Consider the following 13,778-nt stretch of genomic DNA (forward strand, 5'->3'; position numbering starts at 1 on the left):
CTACATATGGAGCTGGAGCCATGAGTCCCTCCATGTGTACTCTTTGGTTAGTGGTTTAGTCCTTGGGAGCTCTGGGGGTACTGGTTAGTTCATATTGTTGTTCCTCCTATGGGGCTGCAAAACCCTTCAGCTCCTTGGATCCTTTCTCTAGCTCTTCCATTGGGGACTCTGTGCTCAGTCCAATGGTTGGCTGTGAGCTCCCTCTGTATTAGTCAGGCACTGGTAGAGCCCTCAGAGACAGCTATGGCAGGCTTCTGTCAGCAAGTACGTATTGGCATCAACAATGGTGTCTGGGTTTGGTGACCGTATATGGGATGGATCCCTAGGTGGGATAGTCTCTGGATGGTCATTCCTTCAGTCTCTGCTCCACACTTTGTCTCTGTATTTCCTTCCATGGGTATTTTGTTCTCCCTTCTAAGAAGGACCGAAGTATCCACACTTTGGTCTTCCTTCTTCTTGAGTTTCATGCGGTTTGTGAACTGTATCTTGGGTATTCCAAGCTTCTGAGCTAATGTCCACTTATTATCAGTGAGTGCATACCATGTGTGTTCTTTAGTGATTATGTTACCTCACTCAAGATGATATTTTCTAGTCCCATCCATTCGTTTTTGTTTGTTTGTTTCTTTTTTGTTTTTTGTTTTGGTTTTTTTTGAGACAGGGTTTCTCTGTATAGCCCTGGCTGTCCTGGAACTCACTTTGTAGTCCAGGCTGTCCTCGAACTCAGAAATCCACCTGCCTCTGCCTCCCAAGTGCTGGGATTAAAGGCGTGCGCCACCACGCCCGGCTGAATTCATTGTTTTTAATAGCTGAGTAGTACTCCATTGTGTAAATGTACCACATTTTCTGTATCTGTTCCTCTGCTGAAGGACATCTGGATTCTTTCTAGTGTCTGGCTATTATAAATAAGGCTGCTATGAGCGTAGTGAAGCATGTGTCCTTATTAAATGATTTTCTATCCTAGGTCCCTGGGCTATCCAGGCTCCTGTTGGGCAGTATTGGGCATGGGCTCCCTCTTGTGGCTCTGTCAAATTAGATCAGTCATTGGCTGGCCACTCCCATGAGTTCTGTGCCTCTATTGCCCCAGCATTTCTTGCAGGCAGGACAGATTGTAGGTTGAAGGTTTGGTGGCTGGGTTGATATTCCAGTCCCACCAGTGGTAGCCTTCCTCTTTACAGAGGGTGGTTGGTTCAGACTTTATATCCTCTATTACTAGAAGTCCTCACTGGGAGTTTCTACTACACCAGGTTTCTGCAAAGCTCACCCCCAATGCTCTCCAATTCCAGTCATCTCCCCCTATGACCTGATAACTCCTATTCTAATCGCCAACCACAGAGTCTATTCTATTTCCCCTTCTCAGGGAAATCCATGCATAATCTAATGAGAGCCCTTCTTGTTATTTAGCCTCTCTGGGTCTGTGGATAACATGATGAACCTTTACTTAATAGCGAATATCCACTTATAAGTGAATGCATATCATGGTCATCTTTCTCGGTCTGGATTGCCTATCAGGATGCCTTTTTATTATTTTGTTGTTGTTGTTTCATCCATTTGCCTCATGATGTCATTTTTTTAACAGTTGAATTATATACTCCATTGTGTAAATGTACCACATTTTCTTTATCATTCTTGGGTTGAAGGACACCTAGGTTGTTCCCAGTTCCTGGCTACTATATATAAAGCTGCTATGACAATAGTTGAGCAAGTGTCCTTGTAGTAGGATGGAACATCTTTTGGGTCTTAAGGTAGATGGATTCCCAACTTTCTGAAAAAAAACTGCCATATTAATTTTCAAAGTGGCTGTATGCGTTTGCACTCTCACCAGCAATGGAGGAGTGCTCCCTTTGCTCCACATTGCTGCCAGCATGAGCTATTTTTGATCTTAGCCATGCTGACAGGTATAAGTAACATGGAATCTTACGGTGGTTTGAAAAGGTATGGCCCCTTAGACTCATGTGTTTACATGTTTAGCCCATAGGGAGTGGCTCTATTAGGAGATATGGCCTCCTTGAAGAAAGTTTGTCACTTTTTGGCAGGCTTTGAGGTCTCCTATGCTCAAGCTATGTCCAGGAAGGCACACAGTCTCCTGCTGACTGTAGATCAAAATATAGAACTCAGCTCCTTCTCCAGCACCATGTCTGCTTGCCTGCTGCCATGCTGCCCACCACGATGATAACGGCCTAAACCCCTGAATCTGTAAGCCAGCCCCAATTAAGTGTCCTTTATCAGAGCTGCCTAGGTCATGGTGTCTCCTTTAGCAATAAAACCTTAACTAAGACAAATCTCAAAGTGATTTTGATTTGCATTTCCCTGATAGATAAGGATGTTGACTATTACCTTTTTTATTTACTACTTTATTTAGTTTTTAACTTAATTTTCTTTCTTTATTTTTTATTTTTATTTTTTTTTTGCTTACTCACTTTACATCCTGCTCACTACTCCCTCCCACAACTCTTTCCCCCTCCCCCTCCCCTTCTCCTCTGATCAGGTGGGTATCCCCCCTACCCTAGTACCTGCTAGGCTAGGTACTTGAAGGTACTTCCTCTCTCATTGAAGTCAGACAAGGCATCCCAGCTAGAAGAGCCTATCCCAAAGAGCAAGCCTTTGAGCCTATCCCCAAGACCCCTATATCCAAAGAGCAACAGCTTTTGGGATAGCTCCTGTGTTGAACATTAAGTGTCTCAGCCATATAAGTTTCCTCTATTGAGAATTCTCTGTTTATATGTGTAGTTTAGGTTGTTTTCTTGAAATCCAGTTTTTAAAAATCTTTATATATTTTGGATACTAGACTTTATTGGCTGTATAGTTGGTAAAGAAAAATCCTTTCCCATTCCATAGGCTTCTGTTTTGTCCTATTGATAGAGTCCTTTGCCTTACAGAAGTTTTTCAGTTTCATGACATCCCATTTAGTAATTATTGATCTTAGTAGCCATGCTATGTCAGTGTTCTGTTCAGAAAGCTGTCTCCTATGCCAATGAGTTCAAGGCTGTTTTCCACTTTATCTTCTATCAGGTTTAGTGCGTCTGGTTTTATGTTGAGGTCCTTGATGCACTTGGACTTGAGTTTTGTGAAGGGTAACACAGATAGATCTATTTGCATTGTTTACATGCCAATATCCAGCTTGACCAGCAGCATTTGTGGAAGATACTTTCTTTTTTCCATTGTGTATTTCTGCTTCTTTATAAAACATCAGGTGTCCATAGGTGTGTGGACTTCTGTCTGAGACTCAATTCAATTCCACTGATTAATGTGTCTGTTTTTATGCCAATACTATACAGTTTTTATTACTACTGCTCTGTAGTATAGTTTGAAATCAAGGATACTGATACCTCTGGAAGTTCCTTTATTGTTCATGATTGTTTTAACTATCTTGAGTGTTTTGTTTTCCATAAGAAATTGAGTATTGTACTTTCAAGGTCTGTACATAATTGTGTTGGAACTTTGATGGTGATTGCATTGGATCTATATGCTTTTGATATAATGACCATTGTTACTATGTTAATTGTATCAATCTCTGAGCATGTGAGATCTTTCCATCTTCTGATATATTCTTCAATTTCTTTCTTCAAAGACTTGAAGTTTTTATCATACAAGTCTTTCACTTGGTTGATTAGGGTTACACCGAGTTATTTTCTATTGTTTCTGGCTATTGGAAAGGGTGTTGCTTCTCTAATTTTTTCCTCAGTCCATGTATCACTTGTATTTAGGAGGGCTACCAATTTTTTTGAATTAATCTTGTATCCAGACACTTTGCTGAAGGTGTTTATCAACTGTAAGAGTTCACTGGTAGAATTTGGGGGGTTGCTTATGCATACTACATATAAATTATACAAAATGAGATACAAAACAACAGTAGGATTTAATTGCTGTGCCAATAACTAATGTTCATATGGCTTATATTACCTTATACATCTTATAGAACTTACCATTAATAAATTAAGTTGATGGCTGTTTCAAGATACTATCTTCTGTGTATGTACAGGTGCATATGTGTGGGTGTTCATGTGTGTTGGTGCAAGTGGATCAGTGTGTAGGTCAGAGGACAGCCTCAGGTGTTATTACTCAAGTGCCACCCATCTTATTTTGACACAGGATTCCTTATTGACCTGGACAATTATGATTTTAAAAGTAGGAATGAATTGGTTTTTCTTGGTTAGGATCTGTGTGGTTCTTCATTTTCTTTCTCTGGTCAATTAGGTTAACAAACATAATTCTAGTTAACAAGACTGAAACCAGAAATGAAGCACTAAATAGAGGCAGTGCTACTCTATTGGTTTTTTGGTGGGTGGGGCATATGTATGTGTGGTATGTTATGTGCCACATATTCATAGTGTGGAGGTGAAGGTGTGTGTGTGTGCACATGCACGTGTACGTATATGTGGACATGTGGACATACACGTGGAAGCCCAAGACTGACATTAGAAGCCAATCGCTCTCCACCTTATCTACTGAGACGAGTTCCTCACTGAGCCTAGGACTTGCTGACTTAGCTAGTTTGGCTAGCCAGCTTGCTCTTAGGAGTCCTTGTCTCCACCTAGTGTACTTGGAGTACAGATGGACCACTATACCCATGTGGCTTTTACATGGGTTCTGAGGATGCCAGCTCTGGTCCTCGTGATTCTGCAACAAGCACTGTGCCTGTTAAGGAACCTCCTCGGCCTCAGTATCACCCAGTGTGATTGACAGGCATCAGTCATGCTTTACCTGACCAAGTAACAAAGGCACACAGTTTCACTTCAGAAGTAGAAGGCTCTGAATCCCCAGCAGCAAAACTGATTTTCTGCTGCTGCTGAAGCTTATGGATCCATTTACAGAAATGGGACAAGCAAATCTTTAGGGGGACTCCTTCATCAACTTGAACCTGATAAGAGAGCCACAAAATCTGAATCCAACAAATGAACTTCTGAGCCACTGAGCATTTATTATAACTCTGCACTGTAGGGGACAGAACACAGAGGAGGTTCTGACTGACAAAGTTTACCTAGTAAAAAGATTTAACGCATACAGGCAAGAAATAGTGCTGACTTGAATTCACCATGGTAACAGAAACAAGGCTGGAAACTGTAAAGTTTCATAGAAATAAAAGACAGTGAGTTGTATTATTAGCTCTGTAAAATAAACTCTCTCTGGAGGTCAAACCCTGGCCTTCCCCCTTTCTAGGTGAGCTGCAACCCTTGACCTTTATGTTTATAGAGCTCTTTTGAGTTTTTCAAGATTCCAGTGAACTTTTGAGGTGATATCATTCCTCTTAACACTGAATAAATTTAATTTCAAGTGGTATTGAAAGAAAATTAAACTTGAGACCTGTGATTCATGTCATTTATTTCAAATAGCCCAAAGAGTTGTTTGTGAGATTTAAAACCTAGGGCTGAGAACATTAGCAGAACAGGCCAGGACATGCCCGGGAAGGCCCGTCATTAAGACATTCCTGAGGCTTCTTGGCCATAAAGATAAAGAGAATGACATATCCGGACTGGCCCAACGCCTCCCTATCTCCCACCCTTCTGACCTAAGTTAAGTGTTATCTGCATGTATAGTCTGCTGATGTCTAAATGAACCAATCATGTGAAACCACGCCAATTCTTCCCCCAGCCCCTTTTCTATAAAAACCCCTAGCTTCCAAGCCGAATCCACTGTCTCCTGTATGAGATACTTTCGACCCGAAGCTCCGCCATTAAACTACCTCCTGTATTTACATCAAGACGGTCTGTTTGCTCGTGATTCTTGGGTGCACACTGAATCGGGAGTTGAGTGGGGATTTCCCACTAGTTTCTTTCATTATGTAGCTTTTATTTTATTTTTATTTTATTATTTTTTTAAATTGAGGTGGCTAAGACATCAAGCACTGCAGTGAATAGACATGGAGAGAGTGGACAGCCTTGTCTTGTTCCTGCTTTAGTGGAGTTACTTGAGTTTCTCTCCATTTAATTCACCTTTGCTATTGGCTTGCTGTAAATTGTCTTTATTACATTTAGGCATATACTGGATCCCTGATGTCTCCAGGACTTTTATCATGAAGGGGTGTTGGAGAGGCTTTTTCAGCATCTAATGGGGTGATCGTGTGTGTGTGTGTGTGTGTGTGTTTCTTATAGTTTATTTCTATGGTGGATTACATTGGCAGATTTTTTATGTTGAACTAATCCTGCATCTCTGGGAAGAAGCCACTCGGTCATGATGAATGACGCTTGATGTGTTCTTGGATTCGGTTTGTGAGTATTTTACTGAGTATCTTCCCATCTATGTTTGTGAGTGGAATTGGTCTTTCTTTGTTGCATTTTGTGTGGTTTGGGTATCAGGGTGACTGTGGCTTCATAAAATTAATTTGTCAATATTTCTTCTGTTTTTATTTTGTGGAATAATTTGAAGAGTGCTAGTATTAGCTCTTCTTTGAAAGTGTGGTAGAATTCTGCACAAAAACTGTCTGGCTCTGAGCCTCTTTTTGGTTGGGAGACATTTGATAACTACTTTTTATTATGAGGGGCTATGGGTTTATTTAAATTATTTATCTGATCTTGATTTAATTTTTCTAAGTGATGTCTATCAATAAAAAGTTGTACATTTCTTTTAGGCTTTTTGCCAGTAAGCTAAGACATACTTTTCCATGGTTATTAAATATATATTTTCTTGTAAATATGGAGTTACAGATCATTGACATGCATACATATTTATAACACCATTATCTTGTTAGTGTGTAATTCCAGTAGGAGATGAAGAAGGAAGGAGAAGTAATTGGTAAAGGAGTAAGGGATTAATTCTCTGAGCTATTGCTTTAACCACCAGCATTATGTAAATAGCTAATATCACACTCTGCTTCAGGGGTTACTGATAAGTTATCTTAACTGACAAAATGTGCCAATTCAAGCCTAATTAAAGTATAAAGTGTGAAGGCAGGTTTATTGGGGATAGCTTACGGGCAAGTTCACAGATCACACAGGAGGGGGATCAATGAAGTGGCCATGAAGAGGAAAGCAGAGTTGGGGAGAGAAGAGAAATAGAGAAAGACTGTGTGCAGTTACGAGATGAGAGGTGCTGAGAGAGGAGAGAACCGGTGTCTGGATTATATAGTGAAGCCACTGGGGGAGAAGCCCAGCTCCTGGGTTGGAAAGTTCAGCATAGAAGGTGGCATATGCTAGCCATGTCCTGTAACAAAGTAGGGACTGGGAGATGCTGGGAGAACCTGGAGGACAGATTCCTTTTAGTATGTTAAATATGTCCCTCAGCCACTTGTCTTGGGTCTGAAACCCAACAGTTACATTTCTGGTAGAATTTAACTGAGAGACTCCAGAAAGCCATTTAGAGAGCCCAGCCAAATCCTTAGTAGTAATAGACAGATAAGTGCCAAGGACAAACTCAAGTGCCAAGGACAAATCCTGACCCTGGGTAAAGGCTGACAGCTTCTGTGTTCTGCTTGAGCAGGTTCTCCAGTGAGCTGTGTAGATTGCTCAGCTCTTGCATACCAAAGCCCAGTCCTTTGTTTATACATTAATTCAATCATTATTCCAGGTAGTGGGAAAGAACTCTGAAAACATGAGTTCAAGAACATATAATTTCTCAACTATACAAAATATAAGGTTACAATATGAATCATATGAGGGGCTTCACAAACCCAAAAGAACAGAGGCAGCTGTAATATGAGCCCTTTTGATTATCCACGAATTAGCATTTTATAAACTTAGCCACTTGATTCTCAGAGACAGCAAGTATACTTTTTTTTTTAACATAGCAAATGAACTCAGAGATCTGCCTGCCTTTGTAAGCATAGATAGGAAGCTAGCTGGGTGGGATCTAGCTTTGAGTTCACCACTCTCACCACACCTGGACCTAGATTTGCTCTGTCCCAGACTGACCTTGAACTCAGGAATCTGCCAGTGATTGTATCTTTCTAATAAGCTGGCTCATATTACAGCTGCCTCTGTTCTTTTGGGTTTGTGAAGCCCCTCATATGATTCATATTGTAACCTTATATTTTGTATAGTTGAGAAATTATATGTTCTTGAACTCATGTTTTCAGAGTTCTTTCCCACTACCTTAAGGGCTGTCCTGAAGCTCACAGCATTTACCATTCTAATAAGGACATTAGACACACACTTGCCTCCATACTCGCGCTGGTTCTAATTATCATGGAGTCATTAAACATGGCAGGGAGATCATGTTCCAAAGGAGGAAGATGAAGTAAATTATGTACATTTATATACACACAAGCATCCCAGCCACAGCAACCATCAGCACTCCTGCGGATCCATGTCCTGCTGGCTCTGCTCCAGGGGTGGGAAACTGTGTCTCAGTGACCCTTCCATGGCCATGCAGGACTCAGCAGATAAGGATGTACCCAATTGGCATGGCCCAAAATTTTAAATTTTGCTCTTTAGTTTATTACCCATGAAAATTAAATATTGATTAGGTAAGCAGGAGAAGAGAATGCCATATAATAATCCATGTAATGAATGACCAATATGTCAGGAAATTTAACCAGTCCTGGCTTAGGTGCTTTGTGTCCTATTTGTGATTGTCTCTGTGTTAAAAGTTAAGTATGTTTTTACTTTTTCTCCCGTGAAGAGACTTATTGGTCAATCTGTATTGAGTAATTCCCCATGTGAGGGAAAACAAACAAAAACCTAACTTTTGGCAGCTGACACCTAGCTCATGAGGCTAGCAGTAGGGCCCCATGTGAGGTGACATTCTTTGGAACTTAAGTGTTGCACCAAACACTGCCCATCTCTGATCTAGGCCAGACCCCAATGACAAGGACTGCAGCAGAGGATGGGGAAGGGCATAGTGTGTATGGGGGGGTGGGAGGGGGAGCAAGGGCTTTCAGATTTAGTCAGATCACTTGGAAGGGGGGAGGGCAAGCCCTAACTAAGTGAGTACATTTGGCCCACCAAACCTGTCCAACAGCAGAAAATGTTTATTTTCGCTCGCTCCTTTTACCGTAGTTTTTTGTTTTTTTGGTTTTTTTTTTTTTTTTTTTTTCCAAGACAGGGTTTCTCTGTGTAGCCCTGGCTGTCCTGGAACTCACTCTGTAGACCAGGCTGGCCTTGCACTCAGAAATCTGTCTGCCTCTGCCTCCTGAGTGCTGGGATTAAAGGCATGCGCCACCACGCCTGGCTTAAAGTTTATACAAGTTACAAATGTCTAAGAAAGTGTTTTAAATTTTCTTTGGTTGTTTATTTAAGTGTAGACTTAAAAAGTGCTTCCCATTGTGCTAAACATCTCTGTGCAATCAATCTACATACACCATTCTTCTGGAGAGTGGAAAGAGTGTTCACACTTTTAACTCAAAATCATTTTGGGTCTCCAAGCTCAGAAGAGGGCGTCAGATCTCATTACGGGTGGTTGTGAGCCACCATGTGGTTGCTGGGATTTGAACTCAGGACCTTTGGAAGAGCAGTCAGTGCTCTTACCCATTGAGCCATCTTTCCAGCCCCAGGGTATACTCTTAACCACAGAACAATCTTTCCAGCTCCCACAAGAAACTTTAAAATATTCTTCACACTTTTATTTGTATGTATGTGAGTGTTTTGTCAATGTGTATATGTCTGTGCACCATGTACATGCCCGGTGCCTGGAGAGGTCAGAAGATAGGGTCAGATCTCCTGGAGTTAGAGTTATGGATGGTTTAGAGCCACCATTGTAGGTCCTGGGCGCTCAACTCAGGTACTCTTCAAGCAAGTGCTCTTAACTGCAGAACCATCTCTGCAGCCACAGAAAAGTAAGTCTTAAGGAAATGATTTGAACTTAGTTTCTTAAACCCATGATCCACACCTTTCTGAGCCTTACCAGTATGTTTATCCTAATGAATGAAAGCAGAGTCAGTGGACTGCTGTCCAAAGTTAAACGGGTGAATGAGGTGGATGCTTTCCAAAACCAGCCAAGGCCAGAGCTGAGGTGCAGCCTTTCTCAGCTCTGTGCCAGGCTGCTCCTCAAGACATTAAAAATTATTAACTGCACAGTGTGATAATGAGTACAGAAACTCTGAATTGTTTGAGAGGTTTGAGACTTCCTTTAAATGGGGCTGGCTTACAGTTCAGAGGTTTACTCCATTATCATCATGGTGGGGAGCATGGCAGCATGCAGGCAGACATGAGGCTGGAAATGTTCTACATTCTTGATCCTTAGGCAGCAGGAAGAGAGAATGAACCACTAGGCCTGGCTTCTCAAAGCTCACAACACCCCCCCCCCCCACACACACACAGTGACACACTTCCTCAAAAGGCCACACCTCTAATAGTGCCATTTTTTTAAAAAGATTTATTTTTAAAAATGGCTTTAAGCCGGGCCTGGTGGCGCACGCCTTTAATCCCAGCACTCGGGAGGCAGAGGCAGGCGGATTTCTGAGTTCGAGGCCAGCCTGGGCTACAGAGTGAGTTCCAGGACAGCCAGGGCTACACAGAGAAACCCTGTCTCAAAAACAAACAAACAAACAGCTTTAAAAAAGATTTATTTATTATTATATGTAAGTACACTGTAACTGTCTTTAGACACACCATACATGTCTCATTCAGATGGTTGTGAGCCACCTTGTGGTTGCTGGGATTTGAACTCAGGACCTTTGGAAGAGCAGTCAGTGCACTTACACTCTAAGCCATCTCACCAGCCCGAGGGCCACTCTTTATGAATCTATGGGGTCCTTTTTCATTCAGACCCCCACACTTTCTTTGAGCCATATATTCTGTATATATGAAAGGGATAATATACAAACCTTACTTACTGCAAACAGTTTCGTGAGTCCTCACTAGGCCGACTATATAAACTATTCGGTGTAGAGCCCCACCCATATGGAGTGAAATTGGCCCTTGGTATAGATGATCTGGTTTCTAGGGGACAGGACAAGCACTAGCAGCTGCCCAGAATTATTCTCCCAGGATGCAGTAGCATCACCCCAGTGAGTTCCCCCTGCTCAGTTCTTCTCTGACAACCTTCAGTCATCCCGGAGTTGAAGCTCTACTGACTTTGTGGTTTAGGTTTCGTTGTTGTTATTTATTGTTGTTGTTGCTTTGAGACAGGGTCTTGCTCTGTAGTGCAGGTGGCCTGCACTTCTGTTTAAGGCTCCTAAACATCAGCTCTCTCTCTCTCTCTCTCTCTCTCTCTCTCTCTCTCTCTCTCTCTGTCTCTCTCTCTCTGTGTCTCTCTCTCTGTTTCTCTCTGTCTCTGTCTCTCTCTTCTCTCTGTCTCTCTCTCTCTCTGTCTCTCTCTCTCTGTCTCTCTCTGTCTCTCTCTCTGTCTCTCTCTGTCTCTCTGTCTCTCTCTCTGTCTCTCTCTCTGTCTCTCTCTCTGTCTCTCTCTCTCTGTCTCTGTCTCTCTGTCTCTGTCTCTGTCTCTCTCTGTCTCTGTCTCTCTCTCTCTCTCTCTCTCTCTCTCTCTTCCCTATCTAGACTAAAGAACTCTGCAGACCTGTCCCAGCTATAATATGCTGGGAGAAAAGAGACTATGATAATTTAGAAACACCATGGGCAGAGGGCACTAAGTGACAGGCTGACCACACCGCTGGGTCAACAGATCCTTCTGGAGTCACCAAGGCCTGCAGGGAGCGGGGACGCTTCTTTCCTTCCAGGAGCCTCTCGGGACGCGCTCGCCTGGTGCTCTCTGCGCCTCATCCTCCACAAGCCTCTCCGGGGACCGCGGGCGCTGATCCGGAACTACTGAGCAAGCGGCGCGGGACCGGGCGCCGTTCTGCGGCCGTGGCGGGAACACCCGAATCCGGGCGCACGGCCTCCGGGAACCCAAGGCCCCCGGGAGGCCCAGGACGCGGTGAGGCAGGCGGGAGGACGACTTCTGGGGACGCCGGGGTTCGTTCGCGGAGGCTGCAGCTCACACCCCAGCTCGCGGCCGCCGAGGAGAGCGCGGGAAGCGGCCCCACGCACTTGGGAGGCAGAGGCAGGAGGGCGTCTGTGAGTTCGAAGCCAGCCTGGTCTACAGAGCCAGTTCAAGGCTGCTGAGGCAACCCTCAAAATAAGATTTGCTGATACTGCTCAGCTTAGTATGTATGCTAAAGCTGATATGGCATAAGAACCTGGAAGAAAATGTGTGCCTGATTGAAGAATGGCAGAAGCAGTCCTGATTGAACTCTCAGAAAAACTGTCGTGAGACGTTACTGAAGACACTGGATAATATTCACTACCACCATGCTCCCAAGGCCAAGTTCCTTTGTATAATAGGTTGCAGTAATGCCACCAAGGAAAAGGATGGCGAATATGGCTTCTGTGAATTGGAAACAGGAAATGGCTTTTCACGTCTCATGGGAAAATTCGAGACTGTTAGTAATCCCAGACTGGCTGCCTCTTTGTATACAATTAAACAAAAAATTTAATGAAGAAAATCTGAGCTGCATTAAAGTGATTGTCCCTGAGCACAGGAAACTGTTAATGAAGGCTTATGTTGACCAACTCTTCATGAAGGTGTATGAATTTGAGTTTGAAGATTTACAGGTAGTTTGGGGGGATAGCCTTTTGAAACCATCCACTGGAATAAACGTGACCACAACTCATGAACTAGAAGACATCCAGAGTGAAATAGAAATGTGAGCCTGCCAGCGCCGAAAGGGGACCTAACTGTTGTCACATCTCCTCTGATCTCAGACATCTTCCTACATGGAGTTACTACATGGAGAAGTGGCATATCTTACATACCCACTCTCAGATCACTCAGTCTTTTCAGTAGTTCAAAATGGAGAGATCCCAAAGTGGTTGTTCAAGAAAATGTTCATAGGTTGGCAAATGCTGCAGGATTTAATGCAGAGAAATTTTACCGAATAAAGACTGATCATGCCAATGAAGTATGGGTTATGGGGAAGAAGGAGCCCGAATCTTATGATGGAGTAATCACAACTCAGAGGAGTCACAATCACAGCTCTTGGTGTGGACTGTATACCTATAGTTTTTTCAGATCCTGTGAAAAAGGCATGTGGGGTTGTTCACTCTGGCTGGAAAGGTACTTTGTTGGGTGTGGCTATGGCTACTGTGAATGCTATAATAGCAGAATATGGCTGTGATGGGAAGACATTATTGTTGTTCTGGGACCTTCCGTGGATCTTGCTGCTATACTCTTCCCAAGGATTCTGCATCTCATTTCACAATCTTCATCCTTCATGTGTGAGACAGTTTGACTCACCGAGACCCTATGTTGACAGGATTCTTCCAGTACAAGGAGGAATTCTTCCACAGACTATTCAAGACTAGAAGGAAGATCTTGACCTCTGCACGTCCTGCCATCCTGGGAAGTTTTTCTCCCATGTCCTCAATGGCCTTAACTTCGGTACACAGATAGGCTTCATATCCCTTAGAGAATGAGGTCCTTGGCTGGAATTTTGCATAAATGTTTCCTGCATCCTTCCACACTGGCTACAAAAGAAAGTATTTAGCTTTTTGATTTATATAAAACCATGAGGATTACAAAAGATAATTCATCTTTAGGGCATGCTCTCACTGTTACCCAAAGCCCAATGATCTTGGTCTAATTCTTATGATAACTGATGAAAAAAATCAGTGTGATGCCATGCCTGAAGTTCGTTCTCTGTATTTATCTATAAATCAAGGCCACGTCTGTTCAGTTCAGTACAGTAGATGCCAGCTTTTGTCTAGGAATGGAGCTCAGCACAGTGAATTGAAACGAAGGCACCTTCCTCATTTGAATCCAATGCAGCAGGGAGATACGTGTTTCCTTCTAAATATGTATTTTTAATTGCCTTATAAGATACTAGGTTTCCTTGTGGCATTCCCAAGCACCATGTTTTTGCTGATCCTTCCCTCCCTTTCCCTGGTGCCTTGTGTACCCTTTCAACTCCC

At 42.9% G+C, this 13,778-nt stretch overlaps 1 pseudogene; it reads left to right on the forward strand.

Moving 5' to 3' along the window:
* Window positions 1–12,036: 12,036 nt before the first annotated feature.
* On the forward strand, window positions 12,037–13,283 carry LOC110298053 (purine nucleoside phosphorylase LACC1 pseudogene; annotated as a pseudogene).
* The last annotated feature ends 495 nt before the right edge of the window (window positions 13,284–13,778 follow it).

Source organism: Mus caroli, unplaced genomic scaffold (genome assembly GCF_978045245.1).
Source record: "Mus caroli unplaced genomic scaffold, Mus_caroli_1 scaffold_8, whole genome shotgun sequence".
NCBI lineage: Eukaryota > Metazoa > Chordata > Mammalia > Rodentia > Muridae > Mus > Mus caroli.